Source organism: Camelus bactrianus, chromosome 7 (assembly GCF_048773025.1).
Source record: "Camelus bactrianus isolate YW-2024 breed Bactrian camel chromosome 7, ASM4877302v1, whole genome shotgun sequence".
NCBI lineage: Eukaryota > Metazoa > Chordata > Mammalia > Artiodactyla > Camelidae > Camelus > Camelus bactrianus.
This window is the reverse complement of record NC_133545.1, coordinates 91,047,181-91,071,667: the sequence shown is the minus strand read 5'-3', so window position 1 is coordinate 91,071,667 and position 24,487 is coordinate 91,047,181. Positions and strand designations below refer to the sequence as shown.

Genomic DNA, 24,487 nt, shown 5'->3' with positions numbered 1-24,487 from the left:
TGAAGACCTTGACGTTCTTCTAAAAACAGTGGGTTTGAAATCAGTCCTAAAAGCGTGGGAGTGACAGAATCCCATTTGTCTCAAGTAGGGGAGAGTGGCTTTGGGGCCACTTGGGAGACTCGTGAGTCCATGTGGGCAGTGTTGGTGGCTTCCACTTGACCGTTTGGACGGTCAGTGTGTAAAAGCGAACAGATTGAAGGCATGTTTAGATGGTAAAAAGGAAAGGATGAATGCTGTCTGTGAAGGTAGGATGGAGGAAGGAACAGGTTTCTGGGTGGATTAATGAGGTAAATTATGGTCCTGATGTGCTCTGAGGAGGGAAAGCTGTAGAGGGATTTCTGGGGGATTACTGATGAGTACAGCTGTGGGTAAAGTGAAAGGCTGTTATATGTGTGGTTTGGAAGCTCAGGTGAGAGCCAGTAGTGAGTAGGGGGAGGGGAGAGAGACTTTCAAATCAGTTTGTCTTGTGAACATACAAATAAGGATGAGTAATGACACACTTAAAACCTCTATATTCTGTATTTAAAGCCCAGTAACATTTTGCTATATTGACTGCAGAGGTTCTTAATTTTTTTTTAATAGAAATAAAATAAATAGAAACAAAATAGTGGAGATAATGAACATCATAGAGTTGATGTGTGTTCTTGTATGTATTTTCATACCTCATCTGTTTATAACCATAATCTACAAATAGATCGCTTGCTTAGCATAAGAGTTAAACAGAGGGACGTGACACACAGTGTTGGGGCTTGAAGCTGATCTTCTCGGGCAAATTAAGTCACCTCTCTGTGCCTTAGTTGCATCTTCTGTGACTTCCCCCCGGCCCCTCATCACAGCTGATTTCCTAGACTAGATGTTGGGAGGGAGGCTGCTGAAGGGAATAAGAAGTGGCAACTTCTAGGGATATTGAAGAGAGAGACAAAAACAGATTAAAGCCGATAAACTGAGTAAAAATACCCTCAAAAGAGAAAGATTCCCGCAGTGTTTTGAGCCCGTTAGCGTAAGGGAAACAAAATCAGGTAGACCCAAATCTCTTGAGCATGTGAGTATTGTGAGTGGGAGGGTGTCATCAGAAAAGTGTTAAGAAAAGGCCTTTTGGTTTCCCTAGACGTTTCCAGTAAGGATGGGGAGCAGAAGAGAAAACCCCCTGCTTCACAGTGGAAGCTGCTGTTTTTTGCAAAACTGACCAAAGTTTGGAGACCATTCATCAGCGGTGCTGGCAAATGAAGAGACTTCGGGATTGGGTGGGGCACTTGCTGCGACTTCCAGGTGACCTGCTGGCTGGGGGCTGTGAGGCGGGCAGTAGGTTTGCAGGGTGACCCGGGCATAATCCCTGGCTCTGAGGCTGCTGGTCTGACTAGCAAACCTGGGCACCCGCAGTCCTAATGGGGCAGCTCGGGATGTGGCCTGGGACACCTGCTGAGCTGAGGGTGAGAAGAGGGCTTCCCTGAGGGGATGTCATGCGGAGAGTGGAAACGTCCTCCTGCAGGGGAGGAAGAGCCTCTGAGCAGGGTGCTGGATGCACAGGCAAGACCAGCCTGAGCACGGAGGCTTCTGGGAGCCAGAAGTCATACAATGGCCCGAACCGCTTGTTCCTGCAAGACTGCAGGGAAAAGATGCTGAAAAATTAGGCTAGGGTCAGACCCTGTGGTGTTTTATGAATGCCAGTAAAGGACTGGTCAGGCAGGCATGAGAGAACCCTGTGGGCGTCCCAGCTGGGGCGTCACGCCGGAGGGAAGAACAGAGTTATAGACTTTGCCACTTATTAGCTGTGTGACTTTGAGCAAGATCACCCCGCCTCTCTCTATATATATATCTTCATCTGTAAAGTGACAGAGTGACAAGCTCGTGTCATCAGAAGGCTTAGTTTCGCTCTGATCCTCTTTGTCCAGTCCTGTCAGTGCTGCCCTGTGAGGTTCTGCAGCGGCTGCTCTTACCCTGAGAAGGGAGGGCGTAGAGGGACATTGTAGTGCCCGAGGGCAGGAAGGGGTTGCTTTAAAAGCTGACATGTTGCCGCCTGCAGCTGCAGGCCTGCAGGCAGTTTGGTTGAAGGTCCTGCAGGGGACTATGGAGGCCTTAGGTCGTGGAGAGTACTTTGGATGCCTTAGCTTCGTCTTAAGTCTTGTTTTCCCTTGCGGACCGGATTTGCCTTTCCAGATTGATGCTGAAGATTTGGGCTTCTAGTAAAGCTGTTTTCAGAGATGGGTATATACGTAAAATATCGTATAAAATAAAATGATTTATTTAACTTGTGGGACTTCGCAGCTGTTGGGAACAGCTCTGTTGTCCTGGTCTTCACGGAGGACACCAAGGGTCAGCAGAGCATGCGGGAGTGCAGGTAGCCTGCAGTGCTGCTGCGGGGTGTTCTCCCGAGTAAAGCACTCTGCTGAGTTGACTCTTCTCTGAGTTTGGTTGCCAGATGAGCAGACAGCAAATTAATGAGTTCTGGTGGGATTGTATAATGACAGGAAGAAAGAGGAAACCGTAGTTTTTCCATACTAAAACACGCTTTTGTTTCCTGATCCAGTGTGTTCCATTACAGAATTGATGAGTTGTGTCTATTCTGGGACTTCATTGAAATAAACGTTCAGCCTAAATGTTAAGAGTTATATTTTATTTGGCTGGAGGACTCGAGCCGGTATGGCAACCTCTCAGATCACTCTGAGGGACTGCTCCCAAGAGGTAGGGGAGGAGCTAAGATATATAGAAGTTTTACAATAAAGACCAGGTAGTTGGAACAATAAAATATTGCTTGTTATCTAAAGAAAACCAGATATCTCAAGATCAAGTATTTAGTGCTTTTCTGTGTATGGGAGTAAGCAAACATTTGTGTCATTGAATTCATCCCTTTGGCAAGTACCTAGCTATCTAAGGCCAGTATCCTGTCCTTTCTTACTCTGATTCCGCTCAGAGGGCACCACTGTGAGTGGCTGAGAGGCTGGGCTGCAGGCATGCACTCGCTGGGGGTGGCAGCAGCAGCTGATGACTTGGTTTCAGCATTCTTTGTTTACTGACATGGTTGCAGTATTTTCATTCACAGTGCTCCCCCTTGGTCCTAAATTCTGCCAATATTTTGAGAGACATTTCATGACCAATTTTGTCCCATGGTGCTAGGATGGCTCAATCCTAGTTCAGGTGAAGAATCTTCTGAATTGCCATTCAAGGTGTTAGTTTTTTATCAGGCCCTGTTGATACTAAAAATTCTCTGGATCACCTGTCTTACTTGTTTGTTATTATCCAGGAAGTGTTTTCCCTTCATTGCTCATTCCCATACCTAGAATCACACTATTACAATTACTTTATTCAGGGTTATAAATTTTATCTATTTCTTCAAGATGTTTAGCCATCATCAATTTTGTAGGCCTAGTTACACTTTGGGAAATGTAACAGACAATTCTATAAAATAGACAGGATATAAGTAATACAGCTAGTAACGTTAATAAAGTCACGATTAAGAATTTAATAGTCGGGAAGTTGTATTTTGGGGTTAAAATTTTGCTTGTGTTTCTGACTGAGTTTGAGTGATCTTATGAGAAAGTTCATATTTATGGTCAGTCTCAGAGCAGGTATTAATTGGTCAGGTGAGGTCTCCCACCTTGTAAGATCAACAGAGGCCTAAACAGAACTATAATTTCTTTTTAGAATAACGTTTCTGAGGGCTATAAAGTTAGAGCTTGGAGTAGGGAAACCCACCAAGGTAACACAGAAGAACTAGAGATAGGTAATTTACCATAAACTTAACAATTGGAGTAGTTCATAATCAAAGGTAGGAGAAATTATCACAGTAATTTTTATGCAGCCCTGGTACGGTGTCTTGGGTCAGCTGTCTACCTCAGATATCGTCTTCTTCTCATCCTGGCCTGGTAGCTTTTTCTCCATTTGGGCATTGTTTTAAGGTGAGCAGTGCTCTATAGGCCAGTGCATTGCAGTGGCTATTTCTGATAGGAAATGAACCCGAAAGTCCGTTTCCTTCAGCTTTGGTGTGTATGGTCTATTTAAGAGTACCTGATAAAGGGTCCTTCCATTCAGGTTGGAGACAGTTCTTTAAGTCATGCCTGTTCCAGTTTGTATAATCCCCTGGCTGCAGGTCATGGGGCATTGGAACTTTACCCAAGGATAAATTAGTAAGCTTCAGAAACAAAGGTAGAGTATCCTATTAATAATTCAGTTAAACTGTACAGCAATGTGACATAACAGCAAGGAATGATTGGGAAGTGTGTTAGTAAATACGGACGTCAATTAACAAAACTAGAATTTAATATCCACTAAAATATAATCTTTTTTCTCTCTAAAGTTACCCTCATTTTTCTCAAATAAAGCCATGTCAAGATTAATTTATTTACATGTTGTCTGATTAATTGATCATATAGGCTTTTTTAAATTGGCTGTGTTGGAACTTTTAATTAGGAGTCTCAGGGTAGAATGTTAATAATGTTTGCTAAGGCCAGGAAAGCCCCGTCAACGGCTTGTCATGGATTTCTGCCTTACAAATTTAGGTAAATTCTTTTCTCTTTAAAATCCTTAAAATACCTTGAGATTCCTATATCTGTTAGGAGATGATCTTCCTCATTTGTCTGATAGAGCCACTGGGGACCTAAGAGTTTTTAGTCTATTGAGGGATCAGGTAGAGAGAAAAGATAACTGTTCCAAGTCTGATTACATAGGTATAATTTATCAAATTGCTGTGAATCATAGCTAGCTTAAAGAGAAGAGATTCTTTATGTCTGGGAAACAGGTTAAAAGACAGTAGTATTTTAAACAAAATCAAAAATTATAACCATATTCACCAGTTTACTCAGTCCCATGTAACTAATTCTTTTAATCACAGTTTTCATTGGAAATTTAAAATTTCTTACCCAGTTTAGTTCACTGCTATAGTTTGAAATTTATTAGAAATCAGTAAATCTCCTTGAAGAACAAGCATTTTGCAAAACCATCAGAAGACAACCATTAACTGTCTATAAATGACAAAAGATTTAAAATCATGGTTAAACACCGTTACACTATAATCGATAAAGAAACCTGGTCACTATACCCAGAATTATCACTGGTAACATTTCAGATATACCAGAATTTTAGGGAGTCCATATAATTTCTACAATATCTATATTAATAATATTTTCTCATACAATATAACCTTAGAAGTTTTATTATTCATTTGACAATACCGTGTTATTTAACATGCCAAATGAAATTTACTAGATTAAAATTTCTCTTTGGGATGTTTCAGGGGCCCTCTGTAGCATCCCAAACTTAACTGGAGATTAAAAGAACTTTAATTAGAAATTGATATTTGGGGAACTTGTTAAAGGTTTTCAGAACACTTGGTCAGATAAACATATAGATCACTGTAACGTAGTACTAATTCATTAACAAGAAAATGCGTCAAAGGTAATGGCAGAACAGATCAGTTAAGTGGTATAAGAAGCTTTACAATCTGTTACTGAAGGTGGATTAACATTTTAAGAAAAATTTTTCCTCTTAACAGCGAGAAAACCAAATCTAGTCTTGTACCTGCTTACTTCTAAGATTCATTTACTTTGCCCAAGTTGATTCTAAACTTAGCCAATTCCGACCACGTATGAAACTTTCCTCAGGGTTCCTCTTCCACAAGACTTCCATAGCTTTCTCTACTCATATTAGTGTGTCCCTTATTTTCTCTTCCATTCAGAAGTAACCAGCTTCAGGAGAAATTCACTATTTTTCATTAACAAAATATAATTCCATTCTTATATCTTCCTTTGCACATTTATCTTACTTTCCTAGGATACTGAGATCATTCCCTTAATAATAGAGACTGTTTCAGGGTGGCATCATCCATTTATTAGTAATTCTAAACACCTTTATTTTCTCTGTAAGAGGAAGTTACATGTTAATAATTCATATTTCAATCTTATTTTATCTGAAAATGGCATAGCTATTTAATAAAATCCTATCATTTGACTTAATTTAGCACAACTCTAGAATTTAAAGATACCAAACATTTAGAGATTATCTTAAGCATACATTTTAAAAATATATTTTAAAAATTTACCCAAAGCTCTCATCTCATTTGCATTTAATTTACTTAAAATTTTACCACACCACATTACTGTTTTTTTTTCTTGACAAATCTGCAACAGATATAACAGGATCTTATTTGACTTTCATTAAACCTAGGTACAGTAAAAGCATTATACTTAATATTGATGTCTTTAAAGATGTCTATATTAATTAGAACATTCTTAAACTAAACAATATCAAATATTATCTTAATATTGAATATTTTCCAGTTCACGTGACACTGAAAATCAATTTGTTCAGTTTTTATTTTAAAAATACTTAATTTTCAAGCTCTTATTTTTTACGTCAATTAAGCAGATCTCTTTGACTTTGATTTTTTTTTTTTAGCTGTAGAAATATCTCACATCAATAATGTGTACACAGTCTTATAAACAGACAAAAGCTAGAGATCTCATAGCTTCACTTTAAAACTTACTTATAAGATAGGTATAATAATAGTTGGAGTAAAGTGAATTTGCTTGCTCAAATCACTAAGGCTTGCTATTTATGAAACAGACATTTAAGATTTCTTGACAAAGTCTGAAGGACACGTCAGAGTTCTGAGTTCTAAAATGCCAAAAATTTCTTGGGCTTAAGTTTTATTTCGTTGAGCTAATTAGTCTCAGTCCTAGGTCACTGTTTGCTGTATTTCCATTTCTGATCTGCAAGACAAAGACACAATCTTCCAATTCCCCAGAGAACTGCTCTGTCACCCAGACCCAATTATCTCTCCTTAATTGGCATTTTTTTTTTATCAGTGAGAAGAGCTGTAAACAAAGAATTCCGTGTTTTAAAACCTTAAGGTTTAATTTATCATGTTTTCCAAAGCTTGCATAAGGCATTTAGTAAGGTCTCTTTTCCTTGAGTTATAAGTTAAACCCAGGGTAAACCTCTTATTATATTTTTTTATTAGCCACTGAATATTAGTTTTTAGTTTTACGTTATACTGGACGGCTCATGTAACTCTGTTGGTTTCTTTTACTTTGTTCAATTAATATTTTCTGAGGGACAGATTTGTGCCCAGAATTATAACACCAAGAAGGGGAAGCGTTTTTCCATTGAAACGTATCTATCCCACAACATAATTAAGCAAAACTTTTATATAAAGACCATTTAAATATACCAATTTTACAGACTTTTATCTCAATTTTATTAAATCTTATACCTTTAATTTTTATATTTATGTTTTAATCAATAATTCTTATTTCTAGAAGTAGTGCCAGAAGCCTTTTTTTTTTTTTTTTTGGTGCATTGTATCTAATTTTATAGAAAAGTCTCTAGGATGCCCAAGTTTCAGCCAAAGAGCTTAGACCCTTCTCAATTTTTAATTTGATTAATTGGTCTGTTGTCCCAATCATTGATCAAGTATTTCAGTCTATATATACATATATTTTAAACTGCGGCAAATAAAACGGACTTGTTTGAACTTTAATGTTGGGGGGCAGTAGGTGATCTCTTTGGCCCTTTTTTTTACTTTATGTAGTGTAGTATCAAAACCTTGTACCTAAATCCAAAAATGTCCATTTTATTTATCTCATTCAAAATAACCATATAAAAATATTTATCCACTTGGGATAAGCCCCTTATCTTTTATTTTTTGACCTTTTAACAATCCTTTTTCCAGTTATTCAACCTAATTAACATTAATTATTCTAAGTTTTTATTAGCATCCCTAGAACCATTTATCGGAAAGGAAAAACACAAATGTAGCTTTTCAAACCAGTTTTATTTTTTTCACTAAGTTCTTAGCTTAACCATTAGATATATTTTTCTACCTTTAAAATTGATTTTAATAGATACCAATAAAACAGCTGTTTATAATGAGATCTCTTTCAACTTTCACCAATTTAAAAGTTTTTCCAAATTAAAGGATCCATCATATGGCCATCAATTTATATATATATATATATATATATATAATAATATATATATTATTATATATATATATAGTGATTTTAAACCAATAAGATGAAGAGGCTCTTCCACATGAGAGTGGGGGTGTTGCCTAAATAAAATTCAAAGGTTTACTCTTCAAAAGCTAAAGGCCTTTGTGGTCCAGGCTGATGAAACAAAGTTTAAGATGGCAAAATATCTGACAATTGGTACAAAGAATTGCTTAGAATCCCAATTTATTTGCGTGGCCACCATATGTACACAATACTTGAACCTTTTGTATGGCAGAGTCCAAGGTTTCCTTAAAAAAAAAAATAAACTTATATATACATACATACACACACTTAAAACACCCAGAGAAAGATAAAACGTTTACATTTCAAGGACACAGGAAGAGAAATCCAAGTTCCCCCTAACGGGGATTTTGTTTTTATAAGTTCAGAATTCCAAAAAATGTTTTTTATCAGGCCTGGTTAGTTAATTTCATAGTGAGTTTTTTTTTTTTCTAACTCCCAATTAATGCTGTAAGTTTTGTACGTACATAAACCTGGCTGGGGTAATAGTTGGAGGCTGGCAATCTGTCATTTTTTCTTTTCTTTTCTGTTTTTTATTTTTTTTTTTGAAAGTTCTATGCCACATTGTAAGGTCGGGTTCTCAGAATAAATTTGCTAGTAAGATTTCCCTCAGGGACAACTCTATGGCATGAAGTCTTTGCCTCTACCACTCCTGCAAGATTCTCTGTCACCAGAGAAAGCTGTTACCAGCCAGGATGAGGATCCCATTTTTGGAGTTGAAAGGTTACTCATAAGAGTTTTACTTTTATCCTGAAAAATTCAATGGAGGTAACCAAATTGAGGAAAACATTAGAACAACCTCTTACCTAACCACTCAGCCCTGAACCCAGTGTCCTTCAACTTGGACACACTCGGGACGTCTCCACTGGGTGAGTATTTTCCTGGTATGTTTCCACCAGCCCCACTTCGGACGTCTCCGCAAGGTGGGTATTTCCCGTTATCTTTCAACCAGGCCCCACCCAGTATGTCTCCACTGGGTGGGTAATTCACCCCAGTATCTTTCAACTGGAGGGCCAGTTACCTGGAAACACCACCAAATAAAACTCAGGATCATCAAACAATATGTGATTTCCGAGAACCAAGAGAGACTCACCCAAATTCATCTGGACTCCCCGAGGAGGCAGATGGGCACAAAGGGCCACTTATGGTACCAAGGTTCCAGATACTTGGAGAGTTCAGGTGGAGAAAGTCTGCTCTGGGTCCCTTCATGGTGTCCAAAACTGTTGACTGAAATACATGTGCAGCCTAAAGGTTAAGAGTTATGTTTTATTTGGCAGGACGACTCGAGCCGTGATGACAGCCTCTCAGATCTCTCTGAGGGACTGCTCCCAAGAGGTTGAGGAGGAGCTAGGATATATAGGAGCTTTACAACAAAGACCAGGTTGTTGGAACAGTAAAAGATTGCTTGTTATCTAAAGAAAGCCAGGTATCTCAAGTTCAAGAATTTAGTGCTTTTCTATGTATGGGAGGAAGCAAATATTTTGGACTCCCTGAATTCATTCTTTAAACAAGCACCTAGCTACCTAGGGCCAGTATCCTGTCCTTTCTTATTCTGAGTCTGCTCAGAGGGCACCATTGTGAGTTGCTGCAGCTGCTGGGCTGCAGGCCTGTCCTCGCTGGGGGTTGGCGGCAGCCGCTAATGACTTGGTTTCAGCACTCTTTGTTTACTGACATGGTTGCAGTATTTTCATTCACATTGTAGTATTTTCATTCAAGGACTGATTATGGATAATCTGCAACCTTGGAAAGCAACCGAGATGGAATTACTGCAGGTACCTTCTTCTTTAATAAGCCGTGTGCAAACATAAACATGGAAGAAGCATACATTTGGATTTGGTGGTGTAGGGAAGGGTTTCTGCACATTACAGGAGATCGCAATGCAGAATTCCTGAAGTCCACCTTTCTTTTCTGTAGTGGTCTCTGAGAACAGTTTATGGTAATTAACCAACAATGACAAATGGTGGCACACATTGCATTTAAGAGCTGGCCGGCTGCAAACTTGTGTATTGGACAGGTGGAGTTCATAGGCAAATTGTCAGGTGGATGGGAGAGAGATGGAGCCTAGGCCTGGGCCCAGATTCCGGTTTAAATAGCCATTTCCTCACCATACGGCTTTGGACTAGAATGCAACCTCTCTTAACCTGTTGGTGAATCTGTGAAATGGGCATGATAATACTCGTTTCTTCCTGGGATTGTTGTAAGTTCTAAAGAGTATTGTAGCACTCATGAAGCACTTAACACACTGGCACTTAGCAGTGTTCACAGTGTGCGGCCGCCCCGCTTGGCGTGTGTCAGAGCCGTAAAGGCAGCATTTGTCTGTTGAGGGCGCACTGGTAGCCCCTTGAATAGGTTGTGAATTTGGTGATTCCCTTTAATCTTGGTAACTCTGTGAGCCATGGTAAGTTATTTTCATGGACAGATGAGGAATCTCCGGGTAAAGAAGACTGTGTAATTTGCCCAAAGTCAGACCATAATTTTGGGTGCAGGGGCCTTGGTTCAGCATGGGCCCCAGGGCCTTCTGCCCTCTCCGATCAGCACCAGAGCCAGATGTGTGGTCGGCTGATTCCCAGCCCAGAATATCGGGCAGGCCGCAAGACACACCTGGCCCTGCACTGCTTGAGCAAAAACTCCGGAGGAGAGGAAGTTACAAAAGGGATAAACATAAAAACAGATGACAGCAAACTGTGACCAGCACTGAGAAGGAAAAAACACGCCTCGTAATGCAGAGCTGCGAGCTTTCCTGTCGGGGCTGCTCTGGGGGCTTTCATCTCAGCTAAACAAACTCTGCTGCTCCACCAAGGCAGGAAGGCATGGAGCGTGTGGCCAGGTAGACAGGGCCTTGTTAATCATACTCATTCCCCATTAAGCTGCAGCTGTCACGGGCACTTACCTAGTAAACAGATGTCTTCCATAATCATCACGCACTTTTCTTGGTAGTTTTATTGCCCCACCTTTGAGATGAGTTCATTGAAGCTGGGGAGTTTGCTGCATGCCCGTAATCACCATGGAAATAACCCCACTGGTCTTTCAACCTAGACTGGTGTGGCTGTCATGTCCCAGCCCTGTGAAAGGCATCGTGTTGCTTCTCCCAAGTGGCCCAAATGACTGTCATTGATATTCTTAAATCGTAGGAAATGGTATGTGACAATAGGGGAAAAAGGTAGTAAGTATTTGTTTGGAAAACTAGAACAAAATCCAATTCTTCCCCAGTTGGGGGAGCGTACCCTGTGTCACTCACCCCACTCACTGCGTGTCACGTCCTCCCTGCCGCCTCCGCATTCAGAAGCCAATCTGAGCCTTTGAAGAACATTTTGCCTCATGACACTGTTGACTAGGACCTGCGACTTCTCTGTCCCTGGTTATCTCTCTCTTCAAAGCCATTTAAATTTTTTGCAGTCTCCTCCGCTCAGATGTAAGAATATCCTCTTTCAACTTCTTGATGAAGCTCCTTAATGAAGATCTCGTGAAGGAAACTTAGTCAAAACCTGGGAGGTATGCACACAGTGACTGCAACCTCAGCACTTTATGAAGTTCAGAATCAGATTTGTGGGTGACTCAGGAAAGGCTTTTTTATGGTAACAAGGGGAAAGTGAAAGGATGCAGGCTGTGTGAGACTGAAACATCTCGGTCCCAGCCAGCAAGGCACCTGCGTTCAGGATGGTGTGTGGGGAGTGCAGAGTTCTCACAAAGAAAGAAGTGTTGGGATGGGAGGGAGGACAGTTAGGTACTTTACTGTGGAGGGAAATAGTGGGTTAAGCATTTCCTGGTTGAAAAAGAGGACTGTGACATGATGTGCTTGTATTTTGGGGAGAAGGGTTTTGTGGGGACAGGCCTAGGGAGAACGCTCTGTGGCTGGGGAGTCAGCACAACAGAGAAACACAGAGAACCGTGCAGACCCCAAGGCCCCTGTTGGGAAGAGGCTGCCCACCAATTCGAGCCCTGGGGGCAGCTTCTGTCCCTTAGCTGGGGCCTCAGAGCTCCCTTCACAACCCAGTCCTGTTGATACAAGGAAAAAAACGTGAGGCATGAGAAGGGCTGTGTCCCAGGCTTTGGTTGAGCCCCTGGGATGTGTCCCACCAGATTTTGTTCCTTGGCTTTGTGCAGTAAAGTATTCAAGAGCAAGCCAGTGTTGAGGAAAGGTAGATTTATTCACAGAGACACATTGAAAGGCAAGAGAAAGGCCACGAGGTGTGGGGTTTGAGTGCTCAGATTAAAAGTAGGTACACACTCCACAGAGTGTGGGCTTTCTCCGAAGAGGGAGAGAGAGGGGTGACCGCGAGGTGGCGCTGTGTTGCTCGTTTTCTTGGGCTTGGGGTTTCATTTGCTAATATATAGAAGGACCAGCCTAAGGGCAAGGGGCTGGGATTCCCAGGGAGTTGGCCATTTCCCACCCTTTGACCTTTTGTGGCTAGCCTTGGGACTGCCATGGTGCCTTGGGTCATGTTATTCACCATGTTACTATTACAATGGGTGTATGATGAAGCTCAAACTCTGCTAGAAGTTAAATCTCTTCATCCTGAGCCTCAAGGCCTACTGGGGGTTGAATCCTTCACCATTTTGATGTTAATTGTTGTGGCCTTCCTTGAATGGCTGTGCTCTGCCTCTTCCATCCTGTCTCACTATGATGACACAGAGAGAGCAAAGGCATGGCCCTGCCTGTGCTCCTGCATTTAACAGCAGGATGTGTGGAGTGGGCTTATGATGACTCTGAGTGGTGAGAAAGGTGTTTCAGATTTTGCCACGTGAGACATGGGGACCTGCCAGCAGCCATCACAGATTTATCTCAAGGGCATTATCGCTTGTGTTGTTACGGAAACAACAGGCCAGCCAAGAAACATGAACTGAGATTTATTACGCCGGCTGGCTCAGAGGGGCTTCTGTTCCGAAGCTCTGAGCACCTCCAAGACCTGCATATGAGGTTCTATAGGGTTAGTTACAAGTAAGGGGCTATTAGCCAATAAGGCTCAAACAACAAAAAGCAAGGAATCAGTACACTGAAGCTTATGAATTTGGAACAGATCACTTTACTGACAATTGTTGACCTTGGATTTACGAGTTAGCTTATTAGCCCAGTCAACTGACACTAAACTTCAGATTTACGAGTTAGCCCAGCAATACTTAGATCAGTAAACCGACATTTATCACACTTAGATTTGTGACTTATCTCGTTAGCCCAGCTGGGCTTTTCCTTCACAGTGTCATTCATCTTTTCTATATTTCTTTTTTTTTTTTAAGTATTTAATTGAAATTTAATATCAGGTTTTTTTGGAAAGAAATTTCTCTTTTTCTTTTCTTTGGGACTCTTTTGGGGGGGTAGGTAATTAGGTGTATTTATCTGTTAGTGGAAGCCCTGGGGCTTGAACCCGGGACCCCGTGCACGCTAAGCACACCCTCTACCACCCCCCCATGATCTTTTCTTTTTGCTTTAGCTGCCAAGAATCTTACAGCTGAATTTCTAGTCGGCCTTTAACACTTGCCCTGACTCCAGGGAATCCATTTTTATGACTTTACCTCCCCCAGGTTTCATTTAAGTATTGAATCTCCAATTTCTCTTCACTCTCAGTTTTGCCTTTTTGTTGTTATGGTTGTTAAGGTGTGTTTAAAAAATTGTTTAATTTCTCTTTTAGCAGGAGGCTGAAAGTAAATAAATATGTAAACAAACAGCACACTTAAATGCTTTTATACATTCTAAGCTGTTTAGTAGTTACTTAAAAACCGAATTGAATATTAAAGTGATAACATTTTTAAGTTATTTTTTAATTTTTTACAAAGATATAGCTGATTTAAAATATGATATGTTTCAGGTGTACAATAGATGCTCCATTTATAGTTACTGTAAACATTGGCTGTATTCCCTGTGTTGTAAGATACATCCCTGTAGCGTGTTTACATTACATGTTGCAGTTTGTATAAGAAAGTTGGGTAACGCAGAGTCTGGGGCATGGCTGTGTCTGACCCAGGGTCACGCTCACCCTGCCTGTCAGAGCCCAGGCCCTCACTCCTGTCTGCAGGGCAGCGAGTGGAGGCAGCCCTCATCAGCGCTGGCACCACCCTCTGAGCGGCAGTGAAAGCAGTGTCTGTGTGTGGACGTGCAAAGTGTTTTTCCAGGAGCTTTACATGCATTTCTGCATTTAATAATTAAAGCCCTCCTGTGAGGAAGCGTTTTATGATTTTAATGAATAATACATTTTTTTTTTGATATTGATAGACTTCAAACCTCCGGAAAATTTACAGAAGTAGTACAGTAAACGCTTAGATACATTTCACTTTAAAGGGCACTATTTGTCCTTTTGTGTCTGGCTTATTTTAGCATAAAATTTCAAGGTTCATCCATATTGTAGCCTGAGTCAGTACTTTATTCTTTTGGTTTCATAATATCCTTTTTCTTTTTTTTCATTTTTGGTCTATTTAAAAATATTTTCATTGAAGTCTAGTCAGTTTATAATGTTGTGTCAGTTTCTTGTGTACAGCACAACAATTCACTTAAATAGGAACATACCTGTATTCATTTTCATATTCTTTTAAACATAAGTTACTATAAGATATTAAATATATTCTCCTGTGCTATACAGTATAAACTTGTGGTTTATTCTATACATACTCAGTATCTGCAAATCTTGAACTCCCAATATATTCCTTCCCACACCCTCTCCACTCTGGTAACCATAGTTTGGTTTCTATGTCTCTGTGTCTGTTTCTGGTCTGTAGATAAGTTTATCTTTTTGTGTCTTTGTTTTTTGATTTTTTTTTTTAAGATTCCACATGTGAGCGATCTCATATGGTATTTTTCTTTCTCTTTCTGGCTTACTTTTCTTTGAATGACATTCTCCAGGTCCATTCATGTTGCTGCAAATGGCATTACTTTATTATTATTTTATGGCTGAATAGTAGTCTATTGGAGAAATATACTACAGACTCTTTATCCAGTCATCTTTCAGTGGACATTTAGGTTGTTTCCATGCCTTGCTATTGTAAATAGTGCTGCTGTGAACATTGGGGTAAAAGTGTCTTTTTGAGTTAGGGTTCCTTCTGGATATATGTCCAGGAGTGGGATTGCTGGGTCATATGGGAGGTCAATTTTTTGTCTTTTGAGGAACCTCTATACAGTTTTCCACAATGGCTCCACCAAACTGCATTCCCACCACAGTGCAGGAGGGTTCCCAATTCTCCGTAGCCTCTCCAGCATTTACTGTCTGTGAACTTCTGAATGATGGCTATTCAGACTGGTGAGAGGTGAGTCTTGATTGCAGTTTTGATTTGCATTTCTCTGATAATGATATTGAGCATTTTTTTCATGTGCCTATTGGCCATTTGTATGTCTTCATTGGAGAAAAGTTTCTTTAGGACTTCTGCCCATTTTTGAATTGAATTGTTTGTTTTTCTTTCTTATTAAGTGTAAAAGCTGTTTACATATTCTGGGAATTAAGCCCTTGTCAGTTTCATTTATTGCAACTATTTTCTCTCATTCCATAGATTGTCTTTTTGTTTCCTTTACTGTGCAAAAGCTTGTAAGTTTAATTAGATCCTACTTGTATTATTTTGCTTGTATTTCTATTGCTTGAGTAGACTGCTCTAGGAAAACATTGTTGGGATGTATGTCAGATGTTTTGCCTATGTTTTCTTCTAAGAGGTTTATAGTGTCTTGTCTACATGTTTAAGTCTTTAAGCCATTTTAAATTTATTTTTGTGTATGCTGTGAGGGAGTAGCCTAACTTCATTGATTTACATGCAGCTGTCCAGTTTTCCCTACACCATTTTCTGAAGAGGCTGTCTTTACTCCATTGTATGTTCTCACCTCCTTTGTCAAAGATTCAATGACCAACAGTTTGTGGGACTATTCTTGGTAATTTTGTTTATCCGTTCATTGATGGATGGATATTGTTTGTAACCTTTGTCTACTCTGAATGATACTGCCATGAATATTGATGTGCAAGTTTTTGTGAGAATATATTTTCATTCTGTTGGCTGTACAGTTGGCCCGCCATATCTGTAGTTTCCACTTCATGGATCCAGATGGGTGGTTGTAAAGGGACTCGAACATCCTTGGATTATGGTATCCAGGGTGGGGTGTTCCTGAAACGAACCGCCCGAGGATACTGAGGGATGACTTTATATGTAGGAGTGGAATTGCTGTGCCATATAATTCTAACCTTTTGAGGAAACACCAGGCTTTTCCAAAGAAGCTGCACCATTGCCCCTTTCCAATGGCTGCGTATTGAGGGTTCCCATTTCTCTGCCTCCTGACCGACACTTGTTATTGTCCATGTTTTGATTATAACCATACTAGTGAGTGTAAAATCAGATATCATTTTGATTTTGATTTCGCTAGTGATGCTGAGCATCTTTTCATATGCTTATTGGCCAATTGTGTATCTATTTAAATACTTGGCATATTTAAAAATTGGGTCGATTTTCTTTGTATTGGTCAGTTGTAAGCATTTGTTTTATATCCTGGATACTAGTCTCTTATTAGATATATGCTTTGCAAAATTTTTCTCCTATTCTGCAGATTGTCGTTTCACTTTAGTTTTTTTAAACATTAAAACAATTTCTTTCTAGGGGAGGTAATTAGATTTATTCATTTTATTTTTCTTGCTAAGCACGCACTCTATCACTTGAGCTACCCCCTTCCCCTTCATTTCACTTTCTTGATGATGTCCTTTGTAACAAATGCTTTTAATTTTGATGAAGTCCATTTTATCTTACTTGTTTTTCACTTGTGCTCTTAGTATTGTATCTAGGAAGCCATAGCATATCCTTGAACCACAAATATTTAAACTATGTCTTCTTTTAGAATGTTTATACATTTAGTTTTTACGTTTCCGTCTATGATCCATTTTGAATTAATATTTTATTTGTTATATAAAATAGAGGTGTCCAGATTCCAGATTCATTCTTTTGCCTTCAGATACTCAGGTGTCTCTGCACAATTTGTTGAATAGACTATTCTTTCAATGGAGTTTTGTTGGCACATTTCTGGAAAAATGACTGTAAATGTAAGTTTCCCCCCTGGATTTTTTATTGTGTCTCATAGATTTATGCATCCAAACTTATGCCAGTACCATAATGCCTTGAGTACTATAGATTTGTAGTAACCTTTGAGTGAGTCCTCCAACTTTGCTCTTCTTTTTCAAGATTGTTTTGGCTGACCTGTGTCCCTTGCACTTCCATATGAATTTTGGCATCAGTTCTTCAATTTTTGCAAAGAAGTCAGCTGGAATTTTGATAGGGATTCCATTAAATTTGTAGATCACTTTCGGGAGTCTTAACATTTTTAACAATATTGTCTACCATTCCATGAACATGGGATACCTTCCATATATGTAGATATTTTAATATTTTTTTGGTGATACTTCAAAATATTCAATGTGCAAATCTTGTAAAATTTTGTTAAATGTATCTCTCATTTTATTTTTAATGCTGTTGTAATTGGAAAGGTTGAGCTTCCTAAGGGTGGGACTATATATCAATTTATTTATTTCTAGGATTCCTACACAGCAAATACCCTAGATTTATATTTGCTACATAAATCTATCCACAATTCTTCCCACCCCCGTGTCATAAGAAACCAAGACCCAGGTTAAGCTACCTGAACACCTATGTGGAAGTGAGAAGTGAGACCCTTGGTTGGGGCTTTGTGCAGATTATACTGAAAGCTTATTCATTATGGCTTCATCTTAATTTCTTTTAAACAATCCTTTCAGTGTTTATAGTCAGATACATTAAGAAAATGCCCTTTCGATGTGTGGAGGAGCTAAGACTATAATTTTCAAATAATTTCTAGTGAGAGTGTTGTACTTGAAACTAATTTGCATCAATCTTTGAAGATTTATGTTTCAGGAGCTTTGACTATATAATACCTGTCTTTATTCAATAACTACAACTAAATGCTCAAACAACATGTAAGAGTTTGAGCAAACTGCCCCCGCCCCGTAGTGCTGGTTGGCTGCAGCTATAACTGGAGTCAAGTCTTACCTATCCCAGTACGCTTGGGTGGATCTGCTCAAAGGGGTTCGTCGAATAGTTTGTTGGTAGTCTTTTGGACAAAGCCATAAAGCATTGATTTAAGGTTGCTGGAATGGAATCTATTTTTTTAATATTAAGTAAGCACATATTGAGTGCTTACTGTATGTTGGGAATTGTCCCTTAGCTTCACATGAATATTATTTCGCTTAAAACCTCTCATATTTCCTTGTTATTCACACTTTACAGATAAGGAGTCTGAGTATTAGGTTTTCTCTCTTTTGGGGGGAGCTCATTATCAATGATGGGAAGTTGTAAGGAAAAAGATACTGATTCATCCAGAGAAAACATTTTTCTGAGAGTCAGCACTGAAGAGGGTGATCATTGTTTGAGTGAGAAGAGCCCCGGGTTGTACGGAGTCAGCATCCCTGTCCTGGACACGGCAAGTGTAGCGCTGCGTGGTGGGTGAGGTGGCACGGCCTCGCAGGGAACGCAGATGCTGGGCCGTTGGGCTGTACTCAGGCCGGGGGGGCTTTCTCCTAAGGGAAGTGGAACGTCATTGTCAGATTTTAAGTAGGGGAGAGGGGTTCTCTCATAGATCACTTTTGTATTGTAGAATGATTAGAAACATTTAGAAGGCTCGGAAGGAGGTGATGTGATAAGTCAGAGTAGGGTGGCTGTGAGGTGTAGCAGTGTTCAATTTTCAAGTGGTTTTCAGTCCCAGTTTTGTGGCTCAGTAGCCGTGTCACTTTGGATGATGCACTCAAGGAAGTGAAACAATTTATCTTATTAATTGAAGCAGTGATATACCGACTTCCCAGGACTTCTGTGGAGATCCAGTGAGATAACGTGTACACAATGTACAGCGTGGTCCCCAGCACAGAGTCAGTGCTGAGGGAGTGCCAGTGAGAACCTAGTAGGTGAGGTGTGGGTGGTGTGACTCGTTGACTGAGGAAATTGGGCCCTGAAGGAGGGGTCCAGTCACATCTGTGAGTGATGGGACTGAGCTGGGAGAGGCAGACAGACCTTGACCCCGACAAGGGGCCCTGGGCAGGACGGCCATGGGAGGAGCACCATGAAGTCAGCTCTTTGCAGGTGGAGTTGGAGGTGCCCTTGAAACATCTAACTGCAGTGCCACAATCACAGAGGAGGTCTAGGCCCGGGCTGTGCATTTTCCTATAATCTCAATCCCTGAGGACGCCAAGGTATTGATCATTGAACGTGAAGACATACTTACAGGACAAGTGAATAGTAGCATCATCTCTGTCATCAAAGCTCACGTCTCTTTATTCATCACTCACTTTGCTAATTGGGTACTTACAGAGCTCACTTCACCATCCTCACCTGGGCTCAGGCTCCACAGGAAAGATCTTGTGTGTCTCCCTCTTTACCAGAAGAAAACACATTTAGCTGGTAGACTTCTCTACCTCGCCAGACTTAGAATTTTAGTTTGTTGATTTAATTCTGTTTTCTGTTGGCCGTCGCCTCACAGGAGAGACATTTTACCTCATGGTCAGGTTTGAATTAGCTGTTACTGAGAACTGCTGATCTGATCTATAGTGTATTCTTTCTATTAACTTTGTAGAGTACTTATCATTTTTCTGTCTTTGCCCTTTAATTTTGTTTCCTCTTCAATGTTCTATCCTATTTGGGGCCTTATTTTATTTTTTAATTAAAAAATGTCTGTTAGCAGTTTAGAAAACAAAAGCAAATAAAAAATGCACATGATAGCTAGATTTAGAATATATCTAGTGTGTTTTCTGTCTCGGCAATGGAGGGTTCTAGAAACTCTTGAAAACCTTCATTACATAAGTTCCTTAAAATGCTGATTAAGAAATAAGACCTTCCTTCCTCATCTTTCAAGCTGCACAGCTAATTGTCAAGAAAGTGAGGGGAAATCCTCAGAAGCCAAGTCAAACCAGAAAGCAGGGATTCTGGGAGATACGTGACCCTTAGAAGCCCTGGGGGCCAGTTGGCTCCTGAACTGAGTTTCAGTTGCCTTGACAGGAGGGTAGGGTTGAGCCCCAGGCCTCTCACACTGGGAGTTGGATGGCTGTTCTTATGTAAGGCCAAGCACATCCTGAGAATCCTGCTTTATAAATTGTGAATTAGAAAGAAAAGTAAATAAGCATTCCTCAAGGCAAGGAAGTAAGGAAAGTCAATTTTTTTGGAAGCGGGGGAAAATAACATATCCAATGTAAGTATTTAGTTTAAATCTATTCTGGCATGAGAGTGACAACAAACTCCTGGCAGAAAATCTCCTGCCGGAAAGAGAAGTTGTGTTTTGAATGAATCAGTGGGCAGCCATTCCGAAAAAGGTCTCCAGAGTCTTCTGGATCAAGATACTGGACCCAAACACCTCCCTTCCATGGTCTCATTTAAATAACCAGAAAGGTTTTAAAGGAAAGAAGCCATAATCATAGTTCTATTTATTGACATTAATATATGCTAGGAATTCAGAGGTGACTATGGAGTTGTCTCCTCTTTTATGGACCTTACTTTCTATTTGACATAGTTGGGGAACTTGGTGGAGGGTGGTGTTAGTCTGTTGCATTTAGCCAGGACAGGAGATTAAGAAAGCAGTGAAGGGCGGGTGACATTTTTAGCTGAGGACAGTCCTGTTCAGTTGGTTTGTAATTGCAGGCTCGTTGAGTTGTCACTGGAGGGAATTGATCTTATGGAGTTTGGACTTAACTCAGGCCTCTTCAGAATGGACAAGTGAACCTGGAGAAAGACAGTCAAATCTGTGCAGACATTAAAGTCCACGTGAACGTGCTGTATCCCTGAGCCAAAGATAGGACAAGTAGGCAGCACTTCTTGAGGACAGAGGAGTGGTTTTTAAGGTTCTCCAAGAATGAAGCCCAGGGAAACGGGATGGCCAGTTGTCAAACTGTGACGTTGCTCTTTGGACGGTGTACCCACCGAGGTTATTGGCCGTTTATAGGTTTCCATTTCTCTTTAATGCATGACAGGTGATGAGGACGTTGGCATACACTTTTGACACCTTGTCGAAGTGACTGGGTACCTGCCTAGAAGCGCGGGCACAGCTACGGCTGCGCCTTACATCTTGCCGCCCATCCCGCTCCCTGGCTCCGTGATCACGGCAGAGTGGTTCCTTGATGACCTGTCCGTCTCCTCTGTGACATCATAACCCAACAAAATACCGGAGCGTATTAGCTTGGCTTTGTTCTTTTCCATCCTTCCCTTCAAATGATGATGACTGATAATGGACCCAGTTACTTTTGCAGATGATTTACACGTAGGGCTTTCAGTACAAACCTCGTAATCCCCACTGTGTGATCTAGAGAAGAAAGTTACATTCTTTCCAAATTGTTTTGATGCACTTATGTGGGAAAATGATGTACGTTTGAATATGTATTTCCTCTCTGAATCATCATGGCTACAGATGAATATTTGTAGACATGGAATGAGTTTACTGTATTTGAACTGTATGGTCCCCTAAATTCTCCCCAGCTTTTTAAAGTCATCACTGGAGTGCTACCTCCACAGTGTCCCAAAGCATCCACCACTGCCTGTTCTTCGGACACTGTGAGTTTCCAAGTTGGAGAAGGCTGCTGGCTGTTGAGGCATTCTCTGGCACATCTCTGGCTGGCTGATGTGAGCTTAGCACAAAAGATTTGGCAGACAGTATCTAACAATGGTCACGTCCATTTCTGGAACATTCATTTAGGATTTTACACCTATGCTAGTGGCATACGTTATTTCATTTAGTTTTCCCAACAATCATAATTAGATTTTATCACCTGTATTAATAAGTAAACTGTCAAAGCGAGTGATGTGCAGACTTTGGACTGGAACACTGGTCTTTCTGATCCCTATCTCTGTTCCCTCCCCAGCCTATCCTTCCAAATGGCCAAGAGACTCTTCCTCAGTCTTGAGTTTCCCGCTGATGTTACCACTGTCTTTGTTTCTGGAGAGGAAAACAAGTCTAAACTTACTTTCCAGTTGGAAATGGAATGGAGAGTTAAAGTTGGAAGCCGGGAGAGTCTGTCCTGTGATGAAGCGGTCTCTGAGCCACTTCCATTGGGACGTCACGTCACTGTCTGGGCCCCTTGCACAGCCTGTGCACAGGTGATAAGCCAGATGTGCCGAGCAGTCCTACCGGACAGGGAAGTGCGTTGGAAATCAGTTTGGGTATTTGGTTTCATTACATAGGTTCCTGAGGGCCTTGGCCTGGCACTTCAAGTGGGACCACTCCCTGTCCCACAGACTCATGCTCTGGGCCCGTGCAGACCTAACGTGGCCTCAGCCTGAGGCTCAGGGCCCGTGGTGATGAGGAGCATTTTAGTCCAGTGTCTGCCGGAGGCTCTGACACTTCTTGGCCGTGGGAATTTGTCCAGGATGATAATAAATCCTCCCCGAGATTCAGATTTCCTTGCCTGTGAGCCGGGGTAGTAATAGTTTCTGAAATGATTATAATGATTCAGTAACGGGCACAGCGTGTGCTGGCAGGTAGCTGGTGTTTAAGGAGCAGAAGTCGCAGTCACTCTGTCAGCCTCTCACTTTGTGCTCTGTGCTTTGAGAGGTTGTGTGTTTGGTGAAATTCCCGCCCAAACATTAGGGTGTAGATGAACTGTTGTTCCTTTACTTTCCCGTCCTTTTCCTCTTTCCCTTCTCTGTGTCCCATGTTTAGGTAGCAGATTCATCTGTTTCAGGGAATACGCGCCTTTCTAGTAAAAGGAGAGGCGGAACGTGGAAAGGTGGGGCCCAGAGGAGGTCTGGAGCGTCTGCACAGCGCTGCTTCCCTGCATTTCTGCATCCGGTCCCATCAGTGCACGAAGTCAGCCTTCCTCTTCCTTCCTGTGTCATTGGGTCTCTGTTTTAAGGGAAAATTTCTTAAGGGTCTTTTTTCACTTACATGTTTGGTTCAGATGCTTGTTGCTTTTCTCCCTGTGCTTCAGCATTCCTAGGAGAGAATTCAGCAGTGCAGCATCCTCTCCGAGCTCTATGAGTTGATCGGCTTCCACCGCAAGTCCGCCTTCTTCAAGCGGGTGGCCCCCGTGCAGCGCGCGGCCCCCGGCATCCCGGAGCCTGGCGGGAAGGCCTGCTACCGACTCCTTCTGCAGACGCTTCCTGGCTACAGTCTGTCGCTGGATCTGCAGGACTTCAGCAAAGGTGTTGGAACTAAAACATTGCTTCAGTCCCATTAACCATGCCTGGTTTGGGCCCTGCTGTCCTGTCTCATCAGGGTGAATTGTGATTGTTTAGAACAGGGCTCAGCAGACTTTTTCTGTCAAGGGCTTGGGAGTAAGTATTTCAGGGTCTGCAAACCTCCTGATCTCTAGTGCGGCTGCTCAGCTCTGCTGTTCAGACGCCAGAGCAGCCGGACATTCCACACACCCACAGAGTTTTATTAACAGCTTTGGCTGGGGCTGGATTCGGTGTATGAACTGCAGTTTGTCCCCAGAGCTCCTCACTATTGACGCCTCCACCAGAGCGTGCATTTGCGACAATGGGTGAACCTGCACTGACAAGTCATCATCACCCAGAGCCCAGACTTGACACTAGGATTTACACTTGGTTGTGTGCACTCTGTGGGTTTGGACAGATGTGCAATGACATGTATCCACCGTCACAGCATCATACAGAGTAGTCTGTCTTAGTGACCTTAAAATGCTCCGTGCTGCACCTCATTCATTGCTCCTTCCCCTCTAGCCTCTGACAGCCACTGATCTTTTAGTCTCTGTGGTTTTGCCTTTCCCAGAACACCATACAGTTGGAATCAGACAGTTGCGGAACCTTCCCAGATTGGCTTCTTTCACTTAGTAATAAGCATTTAAGGTTCCTCCATGTCTTTCCATGCCTTGATAACTCATTTCATTTTAGCACCAAATAATAGTCCATTTTCTGGCTGGACCACAGTTTATCCATTCACCTACTGAAGAACAGCTTAGTTGTTTCTGAGTTCTGGTGATTATGAATAAAGCTGCTATTAACATCTGTATGCAGATTTCTGTGTGGACATAAGTTTCCATTTCATCGAGTAAACACCAAGGAGCACAGTTGCCGGATCATATGTTAGGAGTACGTTTAGTTTTGTAAAAAATTGCCAGACCGTCTTCCAAAATATCTGGGCCATTTTACATTCCCACCAGCAATGCATGAGAATTCCTGACGCTCCACATCCTCACCAGCATTCGGTGCTGTCAGTGTTCTGCTTTTTGGCAGTTCTGACAGGTGTGCAGTTGTACCTCGCTGTTTCAGTCTGCATCCCCTTGATGACAGATGCTGTGGAGCATCTTTCCATAGACTTCTTTGGCATGTAGATTTCTTCTTTGATGAGGTGTGTGTTCAGGCATTTTGCTCATTTTTTAATCAGGTTGTTCATCCTTCTTGTTGAGTTTAAAGAGATTTTGGTATATTCTGGATATCAGCCCTTTATCAATGTGTCCCTGCCCTTCACCTGCAGCACCGGAGTTGTCCTTTGGGTCTCAGTGGAGTGTCAGCTCTTCAAAGAGGTTCCCTGTCTTCCCTCAGCCTAAATACTGTCCTTG

The 24,487-nt window shown here is 41.3% G+C and overlaps 1 long non-coding RNA gene across 3 annotated transcripts in view; it reads left to right on the top strand.

Moving 5' to 3' along the window:
* Nucleotides 1-23,941, top strand: part of LOC141578217 (uncharacterized) — a 34,174-nt gene extending 10,233 nt beyond the window's left edge. For 2 of the 3 annotated variants that reach the window (XR_012508354.1, XR_012508356.1), the window contains 2 exons: nucleotides 1,109-1,269; nucleotides 22,895-23,941. This is a non-coding gene — a long non-coding RNA (uncharacterized LOC141578217). The remainder of the gene's footprint in view (nucleotides 1-1,108; nucleotides 1,270-22,894) is intronic. The other variant, XR_012508355.1, reaches the window with a different exon arrangement.
* The last annotated feature ends 546 nt before the right edge of the window (nucleotides 23,942-24,487 follow it).